The sequence below is a fragment of the Tamandua tetradactyla genome, chromosome 7 (assembly GCF_023851605.1).
Source record: "Tamandua tetradactyla isolate mTamTet1 chromosome 7, mTamTet1.pri, whole genome shotgun sequence".
Classification (NCBI taxonomy): domain Eukaryota; kingdom Metazoa; phylum Chordata; class Mammalia; order Pilosa; family Myrmecophagidae; genus Tamandua; species Tamandua tetradactyla.
The window spans coordinates 64,874,157-64,889,181 of NC_135333.1; the positions used below are offsets into that span (position 1 = coordinate 64,874,157).

At 41.2% G+C, this 15,025-nt stretch overlaps 1 protein-coding gene and 1 pseudogene across 10 annotated transcripts in view; both read right to left on the minus strand.

Annotated features, from left to right (window-relative positions):
- LOC143691340 (maestro heat-like repeat-containing protein family member 1) overlaps positions 1-15,025 on the minus strand; it is a 180,858-nt gene that overhangs the window by 109,209 nt on the left and 56,624 nt on the right. The gene's annotated exons all lie outside the window — the stretch shown is intronic.
- LOC143691339 (elongation factor 1-alpha 1 pseudogene) lies at positions 8,304-10,009 on the minus strand (annotated as a pseudogene).

Genomic DNA, 15,025 nt, shown 5'->3' on the forward strand with positions numbered 1-15,025 from the left:
TCCTGCTCCAGCCAGTGAGCCTCTCCTGTGGAGTTCCTCCAGACCCTCCATCAGAATGGTCAGCTTCACAGCCTGCCCTACAGATTTTGACTCTACGCTCCCACGGTTATGTGAGACACTTTTATAAATTTTATATTTATGAATATTTCCTGTTGATTCTGTTTCTCTAGAGAACCCTAACTAATACATCATCTGACACACACCAGAATGGCCATGATAAAAAAAAAAGAAAGAAAATGAGAAGTGCTGGAGACAATGTGGGAAAAAAAGGCGTACATATCCACTGTTAGTGGGGATGTAAAATAGTACAACTGCTGTAGGAGGCAATTTGGCAGTTCCTCAGGAAGCTAAGTATAGAATTGCCATATGATCCAGTTATTAGGTATATATTCAGAGGACCTGAGGGCAAGGACACAAATTTGCACACCAATGTCTATAGTAGCATTATGTACAATTGCCAGGAGATGGAAAGCGCCCAAATGTACGTCAATAGATGAGTGGCTAAACAAGCCATGGTATATACATATAGTGGAATATTACATAGCTGTAAGACAGAATAGAGTCATGAAGCATGCAACAATGTGGATGGACCTTGAGGACATTATGCTGAGTGAGATTAGCCAGAAACAAAAGGACAATTACTCTATGGTCTCACTAATATAAACTAACATTAATGAGTGAACTTTGAGAATTAAAGTTAAGAATGTAGGTTATCAGGAGATAAAAAATAGGGTAGAGATAGAGCAGTTGGTGCTGAAGGAGTACAGATTGTGCAACAGGACTTACTATAAAAATTCAGAAATGATTAGCACAATACTACCTGATTGTAGCACAATAATATAACTACACTGAATGAAGCTAAATGTGAGTATGATTAAGGGAGAAGGGCTGGGGGCACATATGAAACCAAAAAGGATAAAGACTGAGATGGTATAATTTAGGAATGTGTAGAGTGAACAATGATGGTGATTAAATGTGCAAATAAAAAATGCTTTTGCAAGAGGGAGAACAAATGAATGTCAAAATTGCAGGGTGCTGAAAATAGACGGTATATGGGAAAAAAGTAAAATCAATGCAAAGTAGGGTCTATAGTCAACAGAAACATTGCAATATGCTTCCATTGTATGTAACAAAGGCTTTATGCCAAAACTAAGTGGCAACAGGTGGGCTTAGGGAAGAGGTATGGATTCTTTGTGGAAGAAAAGGAAATGTAGATTATGGTGGCCAAGGCATATCTATACACTTAGGTTGGATTGTGTACACTGTGTGAATAAAATTGTTTAAAAATGAACAGAGAGAAACAAGTGCTAATGATAATGTGGAGAAAGAGATGTACCTATTCACTCTATGTTAGTAGGTAAACTGAGAGGTGCAGACCCTTGGATGGCAGTGCAGTCATTCCAAAGGAGGCTAGGGATGGGGTTGCCATATGATCCTGCACCCCTGTTGCTTGGTTGAGAACATGGTTTTCAGGTAGGGGCCTATTGTAAAGGATCCTAGATTGTAAGCTCTTACAGCAGTCACAATATTCATGAGTTGTAACTGTTATTTCTGAATTCTGAGATACTAAGCTGATTGTTTATAACCTGGTCATTCCCAGAAACTTGAGGTATTTATGTGACACATGTGAATCAGAGTTAGAGCTCTGCAGCTAATGAGGCTGATCTGGATAGGCCTCCAAATAAATAAAAAAATACAGGGTAAAGGATGATGTAGTTCGTATTTTAAAACTTCAACTTCTGTGTGAGAACAAAGGGAGAGTTTTTTTTTTTTGGTTCAAAATTTATATTTTGGGTAGTGCATTTCCTAATTTAACTGGTAAGGTCAGTTTAGTTGAACACTGTAAGTACGTAGAATCTTAAGTAGGATGTGAGATCTTCTTGGTTTGTCCAGGTTAGTGTGATGCCCCAACATATCTCAGAGTAATTTGGGCAGTAAATAAAGAAGTATTTTCAAAGTCCCCTTGGGGGAACGGGGAGACAGGAGGAAATATTCAACTTCCCCATTTGAGGAATTTCTGATATTCTGTCAAGCAGTGGGGACAACCAAATAAATAGGCAGAGCCCTCGATCTTGTTGTTCGCCCCTATGAAACTTATTTCTGCAAAGGATAGGCTAAGCCTACTTAAAATTAGGTCTAAGAGTCACCCCCAGAAACCCCTCTTTTGTTGCTCAGATGTGACATCTCTCTCAAGCCAAATCAGCAGGTGAACTCACTGCCCTCCCCCAATACGTGAGACATGACTCCCTGGTGTGTAAATCTCCCTGGCAATGTGGGACAGAACTCCTGGGATGAGCCAGGACCCAGCATCAAGGGATTTTGAAAGCCTTCTTGACTAAGAGGGGGAAGAGAGAAATGAGACAAAGTTTCAGTGGCTGAGAGATCTCAAACAGAGTTGAGAAGTTATCCTGCGAGGTTATTCGTATGCATTATATAGATATTCCTTTTTGGTTTACGGTGTGTGAGGGTGGCTGGACGGAAGTACCTGAAACTGTTGAGCTGTGTTTCTGTAGCCTTGATTCTTGAAGATGACTGTATAAAGATATAACTTTTACAGTGTGACTGTGGAATTGTGAAAACCTTATGTCCTTTGCTCCTTTATCCAGTGTATGGACAGATGAGTAAAAACTATGGATAAAGAATAAACAAATAATAGGGGGGAGAAGGGGTAAAATAAATTGTGTAGATGGAAATAGTGGTCAATGAATGGGATGAGTAATGAGTATGGCATGTATGAGTTTTTTCTTTTTTCTTTTTACTTCTTTTTCTGGAGTAATTTAAATGCACTAAAAATTCTCATGGTGATGAATATACAACTATGTGGTGATATTGTGAGCCATTGATTGTATACCATGTATGGAATGTTTGTACATTAACATTTATCAATAAAACTATTCTAAAAACAATAATAATCTGACTCACAGAGACTTATAGTATTGACTAGTAGATCATGGTGTATCTAGAAGTAAAATAGAAGATCAGTCTGCTAAATTCTTGTTTGAGATGTTTATAAGCAGAAGAATTCTAGTCAAACTAAATTCTTGTTTGAGATGTTTATAAGCAGAAGAATTCTAGTCAAGTGAACAGAAGTCCAACTTGAATGACAAAAATAGAGAATCACAGCCCCTTAATCCATTTCCAGACTTGAGACAGTTTATAGACCCAGAGCCCCTAGAATGAGGGGAGGGCTGGGTATTTTTGAAGAAGGGCCCTTTTACACTGCCCAAAATTTACACTGTTTACCTTCCTCTCAGCCTTCTCCAAGGAGACCTACAGCCTTTTACCAGGATGACTTGCACCAGGGGAAAGGAAATAATTAGATATTTGCGGGATTATTGGACACTGGCTCAGAAGTGACACTAATTCCAGGAGACCCAAAACATCATTCTGGTTCATTAGTCAGAGGAGGGGCTTATGGAAGTCAGGTGATTGATAGAGTTTTAGCTCAGGTCTGTCTCACAGTGGGTCCAGTGGGTCCTGGACCTATTCTGTGGTCATTTCCCCAGTTCCAGAACGCATAATTAGCATTGATATACTCTGCAACTGGCAGAATCCCCACATTGGTTCTCTGACTCATGGTGTGAGGCCTATTATGGTCGGAAAGACCAAGTGGAGGCCACTAGAACTGCCCCCACCTAGCAAAATAGTGAATCAGAGGCAATACCGTATTCCTGGAGGGGTTGCAGAGATTACTGCCATTCTTAAGGACTTGAAGAATGCAGTGCTGTTAATTACTACGACATCCCCATTCAACTCTTCTATTGGTCTGTGCAGAAAACATGTAGGATGTGGAGGATGACAGTGGATTATTGCTAACTTAACCAGGTGATGACTGATGTTCCAGATGAGGTATCATTGCTTGAGCAAATCAACACATCCCCTGATACCTGGTATGCAGGTAAATGCTTTTTTTTTTTTTCTTTTCTCAATAGCTGTCAGTAAGGAGCACCAGAAACAGTTTGCATTCAGCTGACAAGGCCAGTAGTATACTTTCACTGTCTTCCTCAAAAGTATACAAGTTCTCCAGCCCTATGTCACAATTTTGTCCTCAGGGACATTGATCATTTCTCCCTCCTAACAAGATACCACATTGACCCATTATATTGATGATATCATGCTGATTGGATTTAGTGAGCAAGAAGTAGCAACTTCTCTAGACTATTGGTAAGACATTTGCATGTCAGGGGGTGGGAGATAAATCGAACAAAAATACAGGGCCTTCCACCTCAGTGTAATTTCTAGGTGTCCAGTGGTGTGAGGCATGTCAAGATATTCCTTTTAAGGTGAAAGATAAGCTGTTGCATCTGGCCGCTCCTACAACCAAAAAAGTGGCCCAGTGCCTAGTTGGCCTCTTTGGATTTGGGAGACAACATATTCCTCATTTGGGTGTGCTACTATGCCCCATTTATTGAGTGGCCAGAAAAGTTGCTAGTTTTGAGTAGGGACCAGAACAAGAGGAAGCTCTGTAACATGTCCAGGCTGCTGTGCAAACTGCTCTGCCACTTGGGCCAAATGATCCAGCAGATCCAATGGCACTGGAAGTGTCAGTGACAAACAGGGATGCTGTCTGCAGCCTTTGGCAAACCCCTATAGGAGAATCACAATGCGGACCCTTAGGATTTTGGAGCAAAGCCTTACCATCCTCTGCAGACAACTACTCTCCTCTTGAGAAACAGCTTTTAGCCTGCTACTCGGACTTAGTAGAGACTGAACACTTAACCATGGGCCACCAAGTTACGATGAGACCTGGGTTGCCTATCATGAGCTGGATGTTGTCTGACCCACCAAGCCAGAAAGCTGGGTTGCACAGCAGTACTCTATCATAAAATGGAAAAGGTATATTAGAGATAGAGTTAGAGCAGGTCCTGAAGGCACAAGTAAGTTACATGAGGAAGTGGCCCAAATGCCCATGGCCCCCACTTCTGCCACATTACCTTCTCTTTCCCAGACCAGAGCTATGGCCTCTCGGGGAGTTCCTTACAGTCAGCTGAGCTGAAGAAAACCCCGGCCTGGTTTACAAATGGTTCTGCATGATATGCAGGGACCACCCAGAAGTGGACAGCTGCAGCACGACAACCTCATTCTGGGATGTCCTTAAAGGACAGTGGTAAGGGAAAATCCTCCCAGTGGGCAGAATTTTGAGCAGTTCCCCTGCTTGTTCATTTTGCTTGGATGGAGAACTGGCCAGAATGTGTTTGTATACTGACTCATGGGTTGTTGCTAATGGTTTGACTGGATAGTCAGGGATTTGGAAGGAGTATGATTGGAAAATTGGTGCCAAAGAGGTCTGGGAAAGAGATATGTGGATAGACCTTTCTGAATGGGCAAAGAACATGAAGATATTTGTGTCCCATGTGAATTCTCACCAGAGGGTGACTTCAGCAAAAGCAGGTTTTAAAACCAAGTGGATGGGCGGGCCATGGTGGCTCAGCAGGCAAGGATGCTTGCCTGCCATGCCAGAGGACCTGGGTTTGATTCCTGGTGCCTGCCCATGTGAAAAAAAAAAAAAAAAAAAAACCAAGTGGATGAGATGACCCATCCTGTGGCTACAAGTCATTTTCCTTAGACACTCCTGCCATTGCGCAATGGGCTCATGAGCAAAGTGGACATGGTGATAGGGATGGAGGTTATGTATGGGCTCAGCAACGTGGACTTCCACTCACCAATGCCAACCTGGCTATGTCCACTGCTGAGTACCCAATCTGCCAGCAACAGAGACCAACACTCAGCCCCCAATATGGCACCAATTTTTAAGGTAATCAGCCTGCTACCTGGTGGCAGATTGATTATATTGGACCACCTTCATCAAGAAAGGACAGCAATTTTTTTCTAACTGAAACAGACACATACTCTGGATACTGCATTCCCTGCATGCAATGCTTCCACAAAAGCTACCATCCCTGGACTTACAGAATGTCTTATCCACCATCATGGTATTCCACACAGAACTGCTTCTGATCAAGAAATCCACTTCACAGCCAGTGAAGTGTGGGAATGGGCACATTCTCATGGAATTCTCTGGTCTTACCATGTTTCCCATCATTGAGAGGCAGCCAGGTTGCTAGAACAGTGGAATGGCTTTTTGAAGACCCAATTATGGTGCCAACTAGGTAGCAACACCTTGCAGGCCTGGGGCAGTGTTCTCCAGGAGGCTGTGTATGCTCTGAATCAGGTCCACTCTATGGTGCTGTTTCTCCCGTAGCCAGGACTCACGGGTTCAGGAATCGAGAGGTGGAAATGAGAGTGGCACCACTCACTATCACCCCTAGTGATTCACTCGGAAAATTTTTGCTTCCTGTCCCTGAAACCTTAAGCTTTACTGGTCTACAAGTCTTAGTTCCAAAAGGAGGAGTGTTCTTATCCAGAGACACAATAAGGATTCAATTGAACTGGAAGTTAAAACTGCCACCTGTCCACCTTGGCTTTCTCATGCCACTGAATCAACAGACACAAAAGGGGATTCCTGTTCTGTCTGGGCTGTGGATCCTGACTATCAAGGGGAAATAAGATTGCAACTACAGAATGGAGGTAAAGAAGAGTTTTACCTAAGAGATCCCCTAGAGTGTCTCTTTTGTGTATATATATTATATAGATATAAATATACATATTTTATAATTGAGAAATCTTTACACACATATATTCTATACATGGTGTACAATCAATGGCTCACAAAATCATCGCATAATTGTGTATTCATCACCATGATCATTTTTTAGAACATTTGCATCACTACAGAAAAAAACATAAAAAGAAAAAACTCATACATATCATACCCCTTAACCCTCCCACTCATTGACCACTAGTATTTCCATCTACCCAGTTTATTTTACCCTTTGCCCCCCAATTACTTATTTATTTAATCCATATTTTTTTACTCATCTGTCCATACCCCGGGGTGTCTCTTAATACTACCATGCCCTGTGATTAAAGTCAGTGGAAAGCTGCAACAACCCAATCCAGGCAGGACTACCAATGGCTCAAGAAACTTTAGGAATGAAGATTTGGGATCACCTGACCTGGAAAAGAACCACAGCCAGCTGAAGTGCTTGCTGAGGGTAAAGAGAACATGGAATGGGTAGTAGAAGAAGGTAGTGATAAATATGAGCCACGACCATGTGACCAGTTACAGAAATGAGGACTGTGATTGTATGAATATTTCCTCCCTGTTCTTTATGGATATGTTTGCATTTGTACATAAGCAAATATCTTGTTTTCCTCTTATCATGTGACATAAATTGCACTGTTCATGTTACAATATTTAACTTCATAGGATCTGAAGTTTAAGAGTGAATGTTACCTAAGGACTTGCACCCTATTCTGGAGATATATAATCAATTTCTGGTAGCAAGCAGGGCAGCTGAGCATTATTAGGTGAAATACATATTTGTTGTTGTGTTCTATTTGGAAATTAAGTGTGTTTCAAGGTGATGTGTATAGCTACCGGGTCGACGAGGGGTTGACTGTAATGGTTAGGTTCTGGTGCCAACTTGGTTAAGCGATTATGCCCAGTTGTCTAGTCAGGAAAGCACTGGCCTGAATGCTGCTGCAAGGATATTTTACAGCTGGTTAATAAACCAGAAGGCTGGTATATTAATCATCAGTCAGTTGTGTGCATCTGTGGCTGATTACATCTGTGGTCAAATAAGGCACATCTCCCACAATGAGATAATCCAATCAATAGAAGGCTTTTTAGGAAGAGGAGAGACTTTCACTGCTTCTTCAGCCAACAGGCCTCTCCTGCGGAGTTCATCCAGATCATTCATTGGAGCTTCCAGCTTCACAACCTGCCATATGGATTTTGGACTCTTCCATCCCCACAGTTATATGAAACACCTTTATAAATATCATATTTACAGATATCTCTTGCTGGTTCTGTTTCTCTAGAGAACACTGACTAACACTTAACCTTGTTCTAAGATGCATTTCTCGTAAACAGAGTATAGATGGACTATATTTTTAAATCCATTCTGCCAACTGGTATCTTTTTTTTTTTTCTATATCCAACACATGGTCTTTATTACAGAAGTTGGCCTAAGGAAGCTTATAAACATTACAAATTACCCTCTGCTTTTCCATACTAACCAAGGCTGCAACCAACAAAACACTGCATTTTAGTAAATGCTTAAAACAGCTTAAGTCACGTCCTGATCCCTTCCCCTTAGAGGCGGAAAAAAAAAACCTTAGATTTTTGTCCCAACAAAACTTTACCCTGAACCATCAAATTTCCGCAGATGGAATATCAAGAATAGGTTAAGTCTTTTGCCTAAGCAATTCAAGGCTGATCTTTCAAAAGAAGACACAGGTTTCTCATTAAACTTTGTTTTAATGGGTCTCAAAATTCTGTGACAGATTTTTGGTCGTTGTTTCCATTTAAAAAGTACTGATTTTAAAAACTAATAACTTAAAACTGCCACATGAAAACAAATGGTCCACAAAACATTCCTTTCCTTCTGAAGGTTTTACGATGCATTGTTATCATTAACCAGTCTTTTACTATTAAACTTATATGGCCAATTGAGACAAACAGTTCTGAGACCGTTCTTCCACCACTGATTAAGACTGGGGTGGCAGGTGTTATGGGTAATATTCATTTAGCTTTCTGAGCTTTCTGGGCAGACTTGGTGACCTTGCCAGCTCCAGCAGCCTTCTTGTCCACTGCCTTGATCACACCCACAGCAACTGTCTGTCTCATATCACGAACAGCAAAACGACCCAGAGGAGGATAGTCAGAGAAACTCTCAACACACATGGGCTTGCCAGGAACCATATCAACGATGGCAGCATCACCAGACTTGAGGAATTTGGGACCATCTTCCAACTTCTTGCCAGAACGGCTATCAATCTTCTCCTTCAGCTCGGCAAACTTGCAAGCAATATGAGCTGTGTGACAATCCAGCACAGGTGCATAGCCAGCACTGATTTGACCTGGATGGTTCAGGATAATCACCTGAGCAGTGAAGCCAGCTTCATTTTTGCTGTCACCAGCCACATTGCCACGACGAACATCTTTTACAGACACGTTCTTGACATTGAAGCCCACATTGTCCCCAGGAAGAGCTTCACTCAAAGCTTCATGGTGCATTTCAACAGACTTGACTTCAGTTGTAACGTTTACTGGAGCAAAGGTGACCACCATGCCTGGTTTGAGAACACCAGTCTCCACTCGACCCACAGGTACAGTACCAATACCACCAATTTTGTAGACATCCTGAAGAGGCAGACGCAAGGGCTTGTCAGTTGGACGAGTGGGTGGCAGGATGCAATCCAGAGCTTCAAGCAGCGTGGTTCCACTGGCATTGCAATCCTGATGGGTGACTTTCCATCCCTTGAACCAAGGCATATTAGCACTTGGCTCCAGCATGTTGTCACCATTCCAACCAGAAGTTGGCACAAATGCTACTGTGTCAGGGTTGTAGCCAATTTTCTTAATGTAGGTGCTGACTTCTTTAACAATTTCCTCGTATCTCTTCTGACTGTAAGGTGGTTCGGTGGAATCCATTTTGTTAACACCAACTATTAGTTGTTTCACACCCGGAGTGTAAGCCAGAAGGGCATGCTCTCGTGTCTGCCCGTTCTTAGATATACCAGCTTCAAATTCACCAACACCAGCAGCAACAATCAGGACAGCACAGTCAGCCTGAGATGTGCCTGTAATCATGTTTTTAATAAAGTCTCTGTGTCCTGGGGCATCAATGATGGGCACATAGTACTTGCTGGTCTCAAACTTCCACAGGGAGATATCAATGGTGATACCACGCTCACGTTCAGCTTTTAGTTTATCCAAGACCCAGGCATACTTGAAGGCCCCCTTACCCATCTCAGCAGCCTCCTTTTCAAATTTTTCAATGGTTCTTTTGTCGATTCCACCACATTTGTAGATCAGATGGCCAGTTGTGGTGGACTTGCCCGAATCTACGTGTCCAATAACGACAATGTTGATATGAGTCTTTTCCTTTCCCATTTTGGCTTAAGATGTAGTGATGGCTTTCATGACACCTGTGTTCTGGTGGCAAACCCGTTGCGAAAAAGCCAACTGGTATCTTTTAATTGGTAAATTTAGTCTGTTAACTTTCAAAGTTATTGAATTAAAAGCAGTCCTTGAATCTACCATCTTATCCTTTAGTTTTTATTTTTCAGATCTATATATTCTTTTCCCTTTCTCTTTTTCTACTCTTTTAATTACCCTTTGTTCTAGTTTGCTAGCTGCTGGAATGCAAAACACCAGAGACAGACTGGCTTTAATAAAAGGGGATTTACTTTGTTAGTTCTTCAGAGGAAAGGCAGTTAACTTTCAACTGAGGTGCTTTCTTACGTGGGAAGGCACAGGGTGATCTCTGCTGGCCTTCTCTCCAGGCCTCTGGGTTCCAACAACTTTCCCCAGGGTGATTTCTTTCTGCATCTCCAAAGGCCTGGGCAGAGCTGCGAGTGCTGAGATGAGGTATGCTGAGCTGCTTGGGCTGTGCTACGTTGAGTTCTCTCATTTAAGCACCAGCCAATTAAGTCAAACGTCATTCACTGCAGCAGGCATGCCTCCTAGCTGACTGAAGATGTAATGAGCACAGATGAGATTCTCATACCATTGGCTCATGTCCACAGCGACAGAACTAGACCCCTTCACCTGGCCAAGTTGACACCTGAACCTAACTACCACACCCCTACTGGTAGTCTTCGATTCTTTGCCCTCCTCCAGACCTCCCTCTCCTGTCTTTTTTTTTCAGCTGACAGGACCGCCTTTAGTGTTTATTGTAGGGCAGATATCTTAGTGACTAGTTCACTTAGTCTTTGTTTTTGAAGATTTTAATCTCTCCCTCAATTTTGAAGGACTTCTTTGCTGGAAGCTTTTCTCATTCAGGATCTTAAATATATCATATCACTGCCTTCTGGCCTCTCTGGTGCTGTTTGAGTAGTCTTAACTCAGTCTTATGTGTTTTTTCTTGTACGTAGTACATCATTTTTTTCTCGTGCTGCTTTCAGGACTTTCTACTTCTTTCCAATATTTGACAGTTTGATTAGTATGTGTCTTGGAGTATGCCTATTTGGATTTATTCTAGTTGAGGTTTGGTAGGCATCTTTGATTTGCATATTTTAGTCTTTTATAAGGGTGGGGATGTTTTCCCTGATTATATATCTTCAATTAACCTCCCCAGCCCTTTACTCTTCTCTCCTTCTGGGACACCAGTGGTTTTTATATTTGTGTGCCTTTTATTGTCAGTCATTCCCCTAAGATCCATTTCTACTTTTTCCATCTTTCTTGACAATCATACTTTTGTGTGCTCTAGTTCAATTGTTCTATTTTCTAGCTAATTCTTCCTTCTGCTTCTTTAAATCTGCTATCATGTGTCTCCAGTATATTTCTAATTTGGGCTACTGTATCTTTTAGCTCTGTGAGATCTGCTATTTTTTAATTTAATCTTTCAACTTCTTCTTTATGTTCTTCTTGTGTCTTCCTGATATCCTTTATTTCTTTATAAATATCCTCGAGTAGTTGTTCTGTATTCTGTGTCCCCACCAATGTTGTAATTTGGTCATTTGGCTGGACCATTTCTGCCTGGATATTCACATGCTTTGTGATTTTCTGTTTTGTTCAGGGAATTTAATAATCTTAATAAGATTATTTTGCAAGTTGGTTTCCTTCAGTCATCTAAAATTTGTATTTACTTGGTTTTGCATGAAGGCTCCCTTTTGTACTTGCTTTGTCAGTAATTCCCCACCAAACCAAGGTCTGGATCTCATATAGGGGGTACAATTCTACTTGAGGGTCTATTAAAAGCTGGACAGGGATGCACTGGTAGTTCAGTAGCAGAACACCCACCCGCCATGCAGGATACCCAGGCTCAACTCCCGGCCCATGCACCAACCTCAGAAATAAACCTCAGAAGTAGGCGCTGAAGTCAGAAGGAGATAAGCCAAGATATATCGTAAATAAAAAATAATAATATAATTTTTTTTAAACTAGGCAGATATGGAGTTTGCCAGACTGCACTTACCACTTCTTTCCAGCAGGTGGCACCCCTAAGGTATCTCCTCCTCTCAGGCTGTCCCTTCCCAACAAAGCAGTGACCAGCTAGCTGGAAAGATGGCATGCATGGTGGGGGGCTGCTTCTGGCATGCAGCAGTGGGGTAGCTAGTCCCAGGGTGGGGGACAAGGTAGCTGATCCCAGTACCTGGTAGAGCGTCTGATTGCAGCTCCCAGGGGATCTGACATTCACCACACCTGATGGAATAGCTATTTGTAGCATGCCTGGTGGAACAGCTATTCAGGGCACAGCTTTTCACAATGGACAGCTAGGCATACCTCTGAGCTCCCCACAGGTGCTGCCAGCTGCAAAGCCACACGGGGAGCTTTCTCCAGCCAGTAGGTGAAGCAGGCTGCAGCGGAGGGACAGTTCACTCCCTCAGATCCACACTTCCTGGCACACCACTGCCTGCCCCCAGTGGGGGTCACAGCTGAACAGAACCACCCTACTCTCCCTGTCCTGACCTCCCCACATGTCTCTTCCCTATAAAATATTGAACACCTTCTTCAGTCACTCACCTTCTGGGCAGCTGGTCATTTTTTTCCTTTCCCTTATCTTGTACTATGGAGCAGAAGTGAACCCAGCCTACATTACTCTGCCATCTTCCCAGAAGTCTTCAATTGATGTTTTAATTCAGCCACTCACACAGTGAGACTCTAGGTCTGGTTTTTAGAAATCTCAAGTCTGTGACTACACAAAATAATAGTTTTGTTCAGGACACACATAGAAATTTTCATGTCTTTCATGTAGTGCCTGAGCTGGGAAATTAAACTTTTTTCCTTCCTTTCTTTAACAACTGTATCCAGTGTGTTTAAAAACTATCTCCCAACACATTATGCATTTTTTTATTAATTAAAGAAAAAAAAGAAATTAACACGACATTTAGAACTCATTCCATTCTACATATGCAATCAGTAATTCTTAACATCATCACATAGATGAATGATCATCATTTCTTAGTACATTTGCATCGATTTAGGAAAAGAACTAGTAAAACAACAGAAAAAGATATAGAATGTTAATATAGAGAAAAAAATAAAAAAAAATAATAATAATAACAAAAAGGCACAAACAAACAACAACAAAAAAACTATAGCTCAGATGCAGCTTCATTCAGTGTTTTAACATAATTACATTACAATTAGGTATTATTGTGCTGTCCATTTTTGAGTTTTTGTATCTAGTCCTGTTGCACAGTCTGTATCCCTTCAGCTCCAGTTACCCATTATCTTACCCTGTTTCTAACTCCTGCTGGTCTCTGTTACCAATGACATTCCAAGTTTATTCTCAAATGTCGGTTCACATCAGTGGGACCATACAGTATTTGTCCTTTAGTTTTTGGCTAGACTCACTCAGCATAATGTTCTCTAGGTCCATCCATGTTATTACATGCTTCATAAGTTTATCTTGTCTTAAAGCTGCATAATATTCCATCGTATGTATATACCACAGTTTGTTTAGCCACTCGTCTGTTGATGGACATTTTGGCTGTTTCCATATCTTTGCAATTGTAAATAATGCTGCTATAAACATTGGTGTGCAAGTGTCCATTTGTGTCTTTGCCCTTAAATCCTCTGAGTAGATACCTAGCAGTGGTATTGCTGGGTCATATGGCAATTCTATATTCAGTTTTTTGAGGAACCGCCAAACTGCCTTCCACAGTGGTTGCACCATTTGACATTCCCACCAACAGTGGATAAGTGTGCCTCTTTCTCCGCATCCTCTCCAGCACTTGTCATTTTCTGTTTTGTTGATAATGGCCATTCTGGTGGGTGTGAGATGATATTTCATTGTGGTTTTGATTTGCATTTCTCTAATGGCCAGGGACATTGAGCATCTCTTCATGTGCCTTTTGGCCATTTGTATTTTCTCTTCTGAGAGGTGTCTGTTCAAGTCTTTTTCCCATTTTGTAATTGGGTTGGCTGTTTTTGTTGATGAGTTGAACAATCTCTTTATAAATTCTGGATACTAAACCTTTATCTGATATGTCGTTTCCAAATATTGTCTCCCATTGTGTAGGCTGTCTTTCTACTTTCTTGATGAAGTTCTTTGATGCACAAAAGTGTTTAATTTTGAGGAGCTCCCATTTATTTATTTATTTCTTCAGTGCTCTTGCTTTAGGTTTAAGGTCCATAAAACCACCTCCAATTGTAAGATTCATAAGATATCTCCCTACATTTTCCTCTAACTGTTTTATGATCTTAGACCTAATGTTTAGATCTTTGATCCATTTTGATTTAACTTTTGTATAGGGTGTGAGATACGGGTCTTCTTTCATTCTTTTGCATATGGATATCCAGTTCTCTAGGCACCATTTATTGAAGAGACTGTTCTGTCCCAGGTGAGTTGGCTTGACTGCCTTATCAAAGATCAAATGTCCATAGATGAGAGGGTCTATATCTGAGCACTCTATTCGATTCTATTGGTCGATATATCTATCTTTATGCCAACACCATGCTGTTTTGACCACTGTGGCTTCATAATATGCCTTAAAGTCTGGCAGCGCGAGACCTCCAGCTTCGTTTTTTTTCCTCAAGATGTTTTTAGCAATTCGGGGCACCCTGCCCTTCCAGATAAATTTGCTTATTGGTTTTTCTATTTCCGAAAAATAAGTTGTTGGGATTTTGATTGGTATTGCATTGAATCTGTAAATCAATTTAGGTAGGATTGACATCTTAACTATATTTAGTCTTCCAATCCATGAACACGGTATGCCCTTCCATCTATTTAGGTCTGTGATTTCTTTTCACAGTTTTTTGTAGTTTTCTTTGTATAGGTTTTTTGTCTCTTTAGTTAAATTTATTCCTAGGTATTTTATTCTTTTAGTTGCAATTGTAAATGGAATTCGTTTCTTGATTTCCCCCTCAGCTTGTTCATTGCTAGTGTATAGAAATGCTACAGATTTTTGAATGTTGATCTTGTAACCTGCTACTTTGCTGTACTCATTTATTAGCTCTAGTAGTTTTGTTGTGGATTTTTCCAGGTTTTCGATGTATAGTATCATATCG